The sequence below is a fragment of the Pinus tabuliformis genome, chromosome 9 (assembly GCF_031772625.1).
Source record: "Pinus tabuliformis cultivar Carrire ecotype Pingquan chromosome 9, CPIR1, whole genome shotgun sequence".
NCBI lineage: Eukaryota > Viridiplantae > Streptophyta > Pinopsida > Pinales > Pinaceae > Pinus > Pinus tabuliformis.
In genome coordinates, this window is record NC_142307.1 from 1,470,291,957 (window position 1) to 1,470,305,393 (window position 13,437).

A 13,437-nucleotide genomic window follows, 5' to 3' on the forward strand; every position below is an offset into this window, starting at 1 on the left:
CAAGAACCAAGCACTCAAACTCTTGTTTCAAGAAATCCCAGTTCAAATTTTCTTCCAGAATTTCACAGCAAATGTGAAGGAATCAATTAGAAAAATTCTCAACTGATTCGTTAGGCTACATTCTTAAGAGATTGATTCTTCCACAAACATCTCGGTAGTTATACTTATTGAAGGCTTGATGGAGCTCCCTGAGGAAATAACAAAGTGAATGGATGGACGAAGGTGGCAAGGTATGGCACCAACAATTAGCATGACCTTCAAGGGTTAGGAAGAAAAGCATGCAAGAAAACTCTTCTTTATCTACTTCGTAAGGTTCATAAAATTGAAGAAAATTGGAAATGCTCTTGGTTACAGATGTTCCATCCTCACCGTCAAACTTTAAATGGGACAAGTGATTGAGAAGCTCATCATGGGGTGAAAATTGAATAAGGAAAAAATTGGAGAAGCACCCTGGGAGTATGATTTTTGTATGAACCATTTTAGATAAGAGATTCAAACTAGATGCAATAGGCATAGCTTGTCATCTGGCCCTCCTTCTGTCGCCATTTTGTTGACGGTGCTAGAAATCTGTCAACCAAGGGGATCTACTTGATATGAAGTCCCAAATAGACCTCAAACCATTTGGTATAGGAGTGCCATCCAGTGGAAAGGCCCGATTTCCATATACCTAGAGATCTGCCTTGGCTCTAGCTGTCATCACGAGAGAGTGATGCAATGGTATCTTCGAATAACAAGGTAAGTGTGCCTAATGAGTGTGCAACATAACTATGTCAAGGTTCTCTTACTGCAAAAGAGGGAGAGAAAAGTGAGCCTCTAAGTGAGAGGTAGTAGTACCACCTAGGAAGAGACACATGCGAACTAGGAAGGTATGTCCAACATCTAGCAGAATAGTCCACAACGGGTGCAGTAGTTGTTAAAACCAAAGTACAGGGAAAAATCCTTCCACCATCTAGCAGAATAGTCCACAACAGATGTGACGATCATTATAACCAATGAGAAAGAAAGCTCTGTCTAGTATCCTGTAGAGTAGTCCACAAGGATGAGACAATAGTCTTAACCAATAAAACACCTTCCCAACAAGGTAAGCACTAAAACAACTGAAATAGTTCAACTATCTTAGTACATGTGAAACAAACATGAACTACAAATGCTCAAAGAATAGTCTTTCAAACATCCACAAGTCATGCATGGAAATGTGCTAGCTTGAACATGCTTCTGTATTAAGAAAAAGTTCCAAGATACATATTTACATCATACATCACTGGCCCCAGTAGTGGGACATTGGAGCCAGTCCTCGCTCCTTAAAGAATTGATTGAAACTCTCTATGCTTTGTGGGTGGAGCCAAGGTGAAAATTAATTTTTTCATACAAGGATGTGGTATATATGACCAAGGGTGATACTTGACCCTTATGACTCTTCAACTACCCTCATGACTATTCAAATTCCTATGAATTTTCAGCTGACATGGCTCTTCATATTCATGTGTGTCCATTGGACTTCCACTTTACATTACATTCGATTTAAAATAGAGATGTGGCCTTTGAAAACTCATGTCACAACTTGAAATGACACTGCTAACATGACTAGCTTGCTAAGGTTGCAATGTCAATCCGTTATTGTTGCTAAGTGATATAGGTGTTCTTGCATGCTCTTTCCCTTCTCCTCTGCATAGCTTGATGATGTGGGGTCTTCAATGATCTTTGGTCTTGGTATGTAGTTGCATGCATGTGTTCCCTTTCCTTGTACTTCATAAGATTCTTTATCTGTCCAACTATAAGTGAGTCTTCTAGCATGTATGCTCCTTCTTCTCCTTCTTCATCATCTCACATTGATCTAACAGTGTACCTGTTCATGCAATTCACTCATGATAGGATGACATCAAATTTAAAAAATCCCTAGTCTAAGATGATGCACTATTATCCATGGACTAAGCCCGAGATAGTTGACAAGATAGGAAAGAGGGGCCAAAAACTACGCATTGCATAGCTCAAGGTGATAGGGAGGGTGACTGGTCATTGAGATTGTGTAGAGCGTAGCTCAGGTTTGGCTGAGGAACTCCTGAGCATAGTCTTCATTGCTGGGGAAAATTGTGTAGAGGCCATTGGGGGACAAGATTGTGCAGTTGAGACCATTAGTGGCTGCTACAAGATGGGACCCTAGGAGGTAGGTCTGCATAGTTTTCAGAGGCAAGGATGGATTGGGCAGTAGAGGGGCCTCGGAGGACAGATCTGTGCAGTTTTTGAGATCAGCGAGTCCTAATTGAGGGAGGACATTGGGGGACACTTCTGTATAGTTTTGGGAGGTAAGGAAAGCTAGGTTATTTACAAATTATGGGGTTCTAGTAGTTAGCGAGAAATATTGATGATTGATCTTGCGAAATGCACAATTCAAATCAAGTTGGGAGGAGTTATTGTGTAATTCTAGGGATGAAGGGAGGCTGCTCAATTTAGGAATTACGTAGTGAAACTATCATGGGGACAGTGACTTCACACTATTTACTTCCAGGAGATAGGGTTGCATCACTGAGGGTTGAGATTGCACAGTGTGCAATTCAGTTGGGGTCCTGTGAAAGAGAGTTGCTTGGTCGGGAAGATTTTTGGAAAAATGGTTGTGTGGGAGGTAGGTGAACTTGTGAGGAAATTGAGATTTTGATCACACACTTAGCATACTTCGATGACACAACAACATAGACCACCAGAACAATAAGACAAATCATTTCCCTCTGTGAGACTGTCTAGGACAAAAAGCGACAAGTGTGACACTTGAGATAGGCCTTAAGACGACCCTGACGACACTTCTATGACAATGCTTAAAACTTTGTGTATGAGTTTGATAAGTGTTTACATGGCTAGGAAAACTTGTATACACAAAGACTGACCTTCGAGGTCACAAGAAAGGTTTGAAAACATGACATAACAACCAAACATGCCAAAAGATGACAATTGATCCAACAAGTGAAAGGGAGAAAGACACTTAGAGGAAACACATAGAATGGCTTTCAGTGATTGCAACCATGCATGTCATTGAAGAAAAAAATAATATGACAATGATCAGAGGTCCTTCATGCTACACTAAGAGGTGTATTTCAAAATATGTGCTTTGTTTTCCATACCTACCCTCCAAAGTGTTATGCATTAGATGGAGTCTTCATGCGGTCCCAATATTTGATCATACCTTGACTTCCTTGGCCTGCTTGTCTTTTCTCCTGAGCTCCTTGAGAGTCATTTAGCATGTAATATTTCTTAGTGGCCACTGAGAGAAAAGAATCCGTAGCTTAAGTGGGTAGTGTCTGCTATGGGATAAGGCCTTGGGAGGACACATCTGCGTAGTTTTAGGAGGCAAGGTGGACTATGCAACTAAGAAGCTTGAGGGAAAAAACTGCACAGTTTATGGAGACAGTGGGTTCTTGCTGAGGGAAGGACACTGGATGAAGCCATTGTGTAGTTTTGGATGCTAAGGGAGGCTGGGATTTTACACATTGTAAAGTTCCAGTAGGAAAGGGAAAAGCTTGATGGTTGCAAATGCGAAGTGCACAGTTCAAGAAAGTTAGATGAGGGTAGGTTGCTAGGGAAACTTAAGAATTTGGCTAAGTGTGGGATCAATAGAACTTATGTGAACAGTGATATAAATTGAATGTGATCACACACTTGAACACTTAGTTATACAACATAGACCATATAGAACATATAAAACATACTTCTCTTAATGCAACAACCTTTGTGGCAGCTTACGACAAGTGCGGCTCCGATGATAGACTTTGGGAGGATAAAGGTGACACTTGTGCAAGAGTGCATGAAATTAGTGCAAAAAATGTCTATGTAATGAGAACAACCCATTCTAAAAAATATTTCCCCTTGAAGCAACACAAACTTCCCTTTGCATGACAAGCGATAATCCCCATGCCTCAAAGATGACACATACTATATAAAGATAAAAGTGTGAACAACTCTCAAGATTTAGGAAGGGAGATTGAAATCATGAGCTCACCAATAAGGGACTAAGGAATGACTAATCATAGGATCCACAGTAGGCTCTGAAATTTGAGTGCAAGCCAAAATTTTGGAGAGTGTTGCAACTGCTACAACACTCTCCTAACTCACACATGTGTTTCTAGGCAGCATATTCTGGGTAGGCTGAATTTATGGGCATACTTGGAGAACAAATTTTTGGTTTTCTGAACATTTACTTTGTAATGTCTAGCCTTTCCAATCATCAATATTATAAGGAGTGAAATCCCATTAAACTCTAAGGCTTAGAATACATTTTTTTTTTTTTAACAAACAATTTGTAAATATAATTAACTACATCTACTGAGGCATTTTGATCAACAATTTGTAAGAATGCAATCTAAGATTCTTCTTAAACCTATTTAAGTCATAACATTTAGAAATTGAAACTTCAAATGTTGACATTTTAAAACAGGGACTAAACCATATTAATATTTCACCCAAACCTTGACAACGAACAAACATAGATGGCATCAACGATCTGTAAAAATAAACCAGATTTGCAATTCAAATTCTGAGAAGTATTTATTTTGGGATGAAATTAGTGGTTCCAGGTCCAAGGGGCATGAATATCCCCTGATGTTGTCTTGTATCATTACAGTAACACCCATGGATGCAAATAATAAAAATAGCAAAAATCTTGACTCCTAGAATCCCATTTACAAATTTTATCTAATATATGACATGAAAACTTTAATCTACAACCGTACATAATTATTTAAATATAATAAAAATAACAACATTACTCATTTAGGGATTTTTTCCAACTGCTTTGGAAATTGTTTATTGTAATTTCCATTAGCAGTATTTAGCCTTCCTCAAATTACTACAATACCAAGGTTTTTACGATAAACTACACCAATAATAATTCCAAGTTAAGATCTAAACATCCATACCTGTAAAATCCACTTAGTATTCATTTTCAACTAGGCAATAAGCTTCTAGATAACATAAGCTTAAAAAAAAATTACATGCTTACAACAATTTAAATTTCTGCAATTGTTTATACCAATACTATACTAAAATTTCAAGACAATTAAATTTATACCTAATGAGGTTTTCAAATCCAATAGCTGAAAATATGCTCCATCTCTTATTCCTTAACCAAGTCATTTGAACCATCCAGTTTTCCACCCAACCATATCTAGGAATAACTTCTCCCCTTGAAACCCCAAAACTATAAGAGCTCATAAGCAATACCAAGATACACTAATAGAGGGATAACTCAAGCAAGGAAGACCAATTCTCATTACCACTCATGTACAACTCAACTGAATAAGGATACTTAGGAACTTAGTTCACGAAATTATAGAGACATTTCAACAACATCTGGTTACCATCCAGGGCCCCCATCAAGACCATGGGGGTCCTTCTCTATTTATAACATTTAAGTGGTGTGACACATCATCCATCCCATGCAAAATTAATCTCTTTATAATTTGAAAAAATTCCTAACATTCACCACCCTCCCTTGGGGTGGAAATCATTAAATTTTTCTTAACTATTAATTTACTTTAATTATCTAATATTCATCACCCCATGTGTTCTTTCTAGATAATTTGTTATTATTGTTTTTTCCTAAATAAATAATCTACCTTTTTAATAAAATAAAATTTGACCTAAGAGCCCATTAAAAGTGGGTAAGTTAGAATTATATTAATTCAAGGGTAATCTAAGTTTTCTTATCCAATTTATTTATGCCGATAAGTGGTGTTTTTCTGTTGGAGGATAGGGATTATGCACCCCTATTGCATTCCTCTCTAGATTTATTAGGACTACACATCCTTTTCCTTGCACAGAGAACTGTGCACCCTAATATATTCAAGACTCTACGCCCTGATCTATTTAGTAGATCTAAGATTCCACACTTTGATCTTTCAAAGATTCAAGACTCCATGACCTAATATTTTTCATAATCCATCACTCCACATCTTGATCTTCCACATATTTAGGACTCCATGTCCTAACCTCCATGATTCTCATCTATTTTTTCTTGAGACTCCACGCTTCACCTCAAGGTACTAGTTGTGATCTCATACCATCCTGATGGTTCATTGGTAAGTTCTTGTCCCAAGTCCTGCAAACAACACAATTCTCTTAGATTAAAAGCATCTGATGAATTTCATTAAATTTTACTCAGAGGTGTTGATGACTTCCACAACCATTTTTATTTGAAGAAAATACTTCCACATTCATCTTCGATTTGAGCATCCTTTTTGGCAAGTGACCATGTTCCCTACCACATCCTTCTCATTACAACATTAAGCATACATTATTATACAAATTATGCATCATTAATAGAATTATAACCAACCATATGTTCTACACAACTATGATAATCCATAGATCTATTTATCACAATCATAGATCATCATTCATGTCATGCACAAAATTAAACAATGGGAGACCAAAAGAGGAACATCAATAATATGCATTTAACCAAAATCAGTCTTATACACAAAACCATAGATATTATCATATGCATGTAGCAACCATGTGACCCAACTTAGGTATGTACCGTACAAGCATATACATAAGTCTGAAATACATAATATTTATATAATTCCATCGAAATCACCATCTCTAGGTGTCACCAAAGCTAAATAACCGAGAAGGGACACTACATACCCCCTCTTGGCCTAAAATTGGCCCAAAATTTTCTTACAGTGATAATATACTTGGTTCTCTTCTCTCTCTCTCTATTTTTTTTTTTTTTTTAAATCTCTTATCAGTAAGGTGTTAGCCTTATGTATATGTATTTGATATCTTTTTCTTCATGCTGATTCATAATTTAATCTTTTGCAAAAGTGAAATCATCTCCATGGAAACCAATCACACCATTCTTAATCTAGTAGCAAATATATCCATGCCATATTAGACATGTTATGATATAAAATGCCAAAAGTTCCTATATCGAAACCAACCATACTATTTATAATACCATATCAAGACACTATTTTAAATAATTGATATGACACTTACTTAAGTTATCTATAATAATTTGACATTCCATATGTTTTTCTTTCTCATATTCCACATTAATGCTTCATGTGTCATCTTTTTGGTTCTATAGTATATTGAGCTTTTCAAGCTACAAATAGCTCACACATTAGTTATATAATGACATTGATGGTACATCCCATCATATAATCAAACTCGCATGAAAAGAGGTAGCATATCATTACCATACAATTACATTTCAATCTAGTTACCAAAACATAATGTCATATCTATATATATAATTCACTTGTACATCCCACACAACTTATGTTTTCTCTCTCGAAGTTTACCCTTTTCATTCCACAAGACATAGCTGCAATCACAACCCTTAGGAACCAATTACTATTTTTACCAAAGTTTAATTCTAAGAATAAAAATAGTTTGAATATCAAAGCACAATTATTTTAACTTATTAGGGTAAAGTGGAAACCACCTACTTTTACAACTGATGGATTTTGTTTTCCTTGAATTCAACAACCAGTGATGTTATTCCTTTCGTTACTTGAGAACCAATTTGATCTAGATTTAAAAGAATTTAATTCCAACATATCAATTTTGTTATCTTCCAACCCAAGGCAAATCAAAAAGTAGGTTACCGATAACATTATATCAACTCCTATTTCTCAATTACTCATCATTTCTTTTCAATAACTATATAATTCATTTGGTTTCAGGTCTTATTCCATAACATTAATACACATATGAAAAACTTAAACAAAGCTATAAAAATCATACATTTCTCAAACTATGAATAATATTTTTGATTTTAATTAAGATTTAGACTATCACTAGGGCATTTCTAGCCTAAATCTAAGCTTCATTTCCATTTTTTATAAAGATGAAGTAATATCCTCTCTGTTGGGTGTGGAGCATGATTATTTAGAGGTCTTTGTTTCAGCCAGATGTATACCCTGGGTAGTTTGTACCCCTCTATGCTGGGGGGTACGAGGGGGACTTGCCCCCCCGCGAGGGTTCGGGGGGGCCCATCCCCCCCGGATGGGGGGTCTGGGGGCCAGCGGTCCCCGGCGGAGGTTTCGGGGGCAGCGCCCCCGAAGCTAAAAACAGATGTAAAATTGCCTTGTAAAAGTATAGTAATTTCTAGTCAATCTGGGCCGTTCATTAGGCGGATGATCTGACGGTAGAACTTATATTTAATTTAGGGTCTTTTGCCCTAAAAGGAAACCCCTCTCTTTGTATGAGGGAATTGTATTGAGGTTGTGAAATAGATGTGTATTCTCCGAGCGAGAAACAGAGAGGTGAGATTGTGAGAGAAAACAGAGGGTATTACAACGGATCTGCTGTAGGTTGTGTCTCTTCATTTTGATGGATAATAGAAAGGAAGGATTGGCTGTTCGGGGCGGACGTAGCCCAAATTGGGTGAACCACGTATATCTGTATCTCTCTAGTTTTATGCGTTTTCTGTGTTTATATTTATGCAATATTCTATGTGTTCCATTGCTCTGTAATATATAATTTTCTAAAAACTAGTATCGGAGCCGAAGGTTGGCTGATAAACTCGTAGGAAAGAAGGGTTCCTTGTTCAAGTGGGAGCAATGGCGGAAAATGGTAAGTTTAGGGTCGAGAAATTTAACGGCCAAAACTTCTCACTGTGGAAGATGCAGATGGAAGATTATCTGTATCAGAAAGATATGTACCTACCATTGGGCAGAAAAACAAAGATTCCGACGGGTATGACAGATGAAGAATGGAACCTTCTCAAAAGAAAGGCACTCAGAACAGTACGGTTGTGCCTTGCAGCATCGGCCACCTTCAACATTTTGAAGGAAACAATGACAAAGGGTTTGATTAAGGCGTTGGCGAAACTATATGAAAAACCCTCGGCCTCAAACAAGGTATTTCTTATGAAACAATTATTTAATATGAAGATGTCGGAAGGTGGATCTGTTGCAGATCATTTAAATGATTTTAATACTATTACAAGTCAGTTAAGTTCTGTAGGGGTAAAATTTGATGATGAAGTTAGAGCTCTGTTATTCTTGTGCTCATTTCCAGAAAGTTGGAATGGTTTAGTAATGGTCATTAGTAACTTTGTTTCTGGATCTAGTACTTTAAAGTTTGATGATGTTGTCGGTGCTATCCTTAGCGAGGAAATGAGACAGAAAAGCTCCGGTGAGACATCGGGTAATGCTTTAAGTGTAGAGTCTAGGGGAAGAAAAATGGAAAGAGGAAAGAGCTCAAGATATCACAATAAATCAAGGAAGGGAAGATCCAAGTCCAGATTAGGGATAGTGTGCTGGAAATGTGGAAAGAATGGACACCTAAATAAAGACTGTAGATCTCGGAAGGGAAAAGAAGGAGATGCACAAAAAGAAAATAATCATAAAGAAAATGTGATAGGTGAGGTGTTACAAGATGATTTGATTCTTTCTTTCGAAAATATTACTGATTCCTGGGTGGTAGATTCAGGGGCCTCATTCCATGCCACACCTGATAAGAAATATTTTCATGACTATGTTCAAGGAGATTTTGGACAAGTCCGTTTGGGTGATGATAAACTCTGTAACATTGCTGGAATGGGTAAGGTTCTTGTAAAACAATAGAATGGAAACCAATGGCTACTAAAGGAGGTAAGGCATGTTCTAGATCTAAAGAAAAATCTGATTTCAACAGGGTAGTTAGGCGGTGAAGGTTGTGTGAAAAATTTCACAGATAAAGCTTGGAATGTCACCAAAGGAGCCCTGATAATAGAAAAAGGTGAAAAGGTTGGTACATTGTATTTATGCAATGGTATTTCTAACTCTGTTAATGCTTTAACTTCCAAAGGAGCAGATGCAACATTATGGCATCATAGGCCTGGACACATGAGTGAGAAGGGGATGAAGATTCTTCACTCAAGGATTTTGTTGCCGGGTTTGAAGAATGTTGATTTGGACTTCTGTGAGAATTGCATTTATGGAAAATAGAAGAGAGTCAGATTTATCAGAGTTGGGAAAGAAAAGAAGAGTGAAAAATTAGAGCTTGTGAATACAGATGTATGGGTACTTGCTCAGGTATCATCTCTCGGTGGCTCTCGTTATTATGTTACTTTTATTGATGATGCAACTAGAAAAACTTGGATTTATTGTATTAAGAATAAATCTGATGTATTTGATACTTTCAAGAAATGGAAAGCTTTGGTTGAGATTGAGACATGAAAGAAATTGAAGTGTCTTAGATCAGACAATGGAGGTGAATATTGCAGCAAAGAGTTTGATAGGTACTATTTAGAGCATGGAATTCGTAGAGAGAAGATAGTTCCAAGAACACCACAAGAAAATGGTGAGTAAGAAATGATGAATAGAACAATCATGGAGCGTGCAAGGTGCATGAGATTGCATGCATGATTACCTTTACAATTTTGGGCAGATGCTGTAGATACTGCTGTTTATCTAATAAATAGAGGGCCTTCAAGTTCCTTGGATGGTGGTGTTCGAGAGGAAGCATGGACAGGTAAAAAGGTAAAGTACTCTTTTTTAAAGCCTTTTGGTTGTGAGGCCTTTGTCCATATTAATAAAGAAAATAGAATAAAGCTTGAGGCAAAATCAAAGAAATGTACCTTTATTGGATATGGTGTTAATGATTTTGGTTATCGCTTATATGATTATGAAAATCACAAAATCATTAGGAGTAGAGATGTAATATTCAATGAAAAGGTATTGTATAAGAATTAGTTGCAGGAAAAGAAACAGGAAAAAGAAAGCAAGGAATACACAGTTCTTGATGAGATCACTGAAAAAGTAAAGGTGCTTGAAAATAATAATAATCAACAACCACAACAACAACAACCACCACAACAGCAATAGGCACCCCAAACACCTAAAAGTGGTCTTCGAAGATCTACTAGGATAAGTATACCCCTTGAGTGATACTCTCCTTAATTATATTATTTATTGTTGAATGGTTCTGGTGAATCCGAATGTTATGAAGAAACAATGTAGGTTGAAAGCAGGAAGAAGTGGGAGCTAGCCATGGAAGAAGAGATGGAATCCTTAATGCATAAGCAGACTTGGGACTTAGTCAGGTTGCTTGTAGGAAAAACTACATTGAAGAATAAATGGGTTTACAGGCTGAAGGAAGAAGATGGAGGAAAACAAAGGCATAAAGCTAGACTTGTGGTGAAGGGGTTTGCACAAAAGAAAGGTATTTATTTTGATGAAATATTTTCTCCTATTGTTAAAGTGACTTCAATCATAACTATTTTAAGTCTAGTAGCAGTTTAAGATTTGCATCTTGAGCAGTTAGATGTAAAAACATCCTTTCTCCATGGGGATTTGGAGGAAGAGATATATATGCAGCAGCCACAAGGATATCAGGTGAAAGGGAAGGAGAAAATAGTGTGCAGGTTGAAGAAGAGTTTGTATGGCTTAAAACAGGCTCCAAGGCAGTGGTATCTAAAATTTGACAAGTTTATGTCTGAACAAGGTTATACTAGATGTCACTCTGATCATTGTGTTTATATGAAAAAGCAAAATGATGGCAGCTATATTATATTGTTATTGTATGTAGATGACATGCTTGTTGCAGGGTCTAACATGCAGGAAATAAATGTGCTCAAAACAAAATTGGCAAATTCATTTGCAATGAAGGATTTGGGAGCTGCAAAACAAATCCTTGGTATGAGAATAACTAGAGACAGGAAAAATCACAAATTAACATTGTCTTAGAATGAATACATACAAAAGGTGTTGAAAGGATTTAATATGCACAATGCAAAACCAGTTAGTACACCTTTTGCTAGCCATTTCAAACTTAGTAAGGAAATGTGCCCAAAGACCCAAGAAGACATGGATTATATGTCTAAAGTTCCATATGCATCAACAATTGGAAGCTTTATGTATGCAATGGTCTGCGCAAGGCCTGATATTTCACATGTAGTGGGAGTTGTAAGCAGGTACATGAACAATCCAGGAAAGGAACATTGGATGGTAGTGAAATGGATTCTCAGATATTTGAAAGGTACCACAAATCAAACATTATGCTTTGGTGGTTCAAAGATTTCTCTATAGGGATATGTTGATGCAGATATGGCAGGTGACAAAGATAACAAGAGGAGCACTACAGGATATGTATTTACTGTAGGTGGAACAACTGTCAGTTGGGTTTCAAAAATCCAAAGTGTTGTTGCACTTTCAACAACAAAAGAAGAGTATGTTGCTGCTACAGAGGCTAGTAAAGAAATGATTTGGCTACAAAGGTTTATGGGTGAATTGGGTAAGGAGCATGATATGGGCATGTTGTACAGTGATAGCCAAAGTGTCATTCATCTTGCAAAGAACTCAACATTTCATTCCAGGACTAAACACATACAGCTCAAGTACCATTTCATACGATCAGTGTTGGAAGATTGAGAGTTGAAGCTAGAAAAGATACACACTAGCCAATCCTGCAGATATGCTAACTACTCATACAACTATACATCCAAACACAAATTCATAAATCTAACAATCTCTTCCATTCCACATACAATACAATCATTTTAGGTTTCTAAATCATGCAATAGTTCCAATTCATAAAAAATGTGATCTCACTCTTCTTCAATTTCTCACTCAAAAATATCACAAGCACTGATTCTTGTAAACCAAGAACTCAAATTAGATTTTCATTAATCTCACACCTTATCCTTTAAGCTCAAATAAAACAAAGTTCCAACCAAAGAAAAGGTTTATCTCTAAACATGTTACTCTCTTAACATTATACATTAAACAAATCTCAATAAATTAATTCATCAAGTTCATAGACAATATGAATTCAATTCTACATTAATCAAGCACATACAAAAAGAATTACAATACTGGTGTATGAATATCTAGTTCACTCTTGGGTACATATATCAAGATCAACTATTTCAAACATTTTAAACCACATAATGGTGTAAACCATACCAATATTAGTTTCTTCATTTATAATCAAAAGAAACTAATGCATTTAAATATTAAAAAGATTCATGTACAGATTTTTATTCCCTTAAATTTAAGGTATGCACAATCAACGCTTCTTAATAATGTCCACGAGATTTCATCAAAATACCATAAGTAAGGTCCTCAAACCTTCCAAGTAGGTCTATACCCTAAGTTATCTTTTTTTTTTCAATCAACAATAAAATTGTAATTGCAGTAAATATGCAAACAAAGGAATCAACCCTTCTTTGCCAACTATAAAATGAAATTATGAAATAAATTCCACAAATTTACAAATAATGTCATTGTCAAAAGTCATAGTTGTTGAATGAAAACTGTTATTGTGCGCTGCTTTGGAATACTTATGTTAATGGATGATACAAAGTTTGGTGATGTCTAATAATGTAATCAATGAAATTAGCAAGATTCATTTCAGACCAGTATAAATATATGATAGGTACTAGAAAGTAGAACTGACCACAACATCATAATTGTAGTTTCATGAGTGGCATTTCATGAGTTGAAAAAGGCC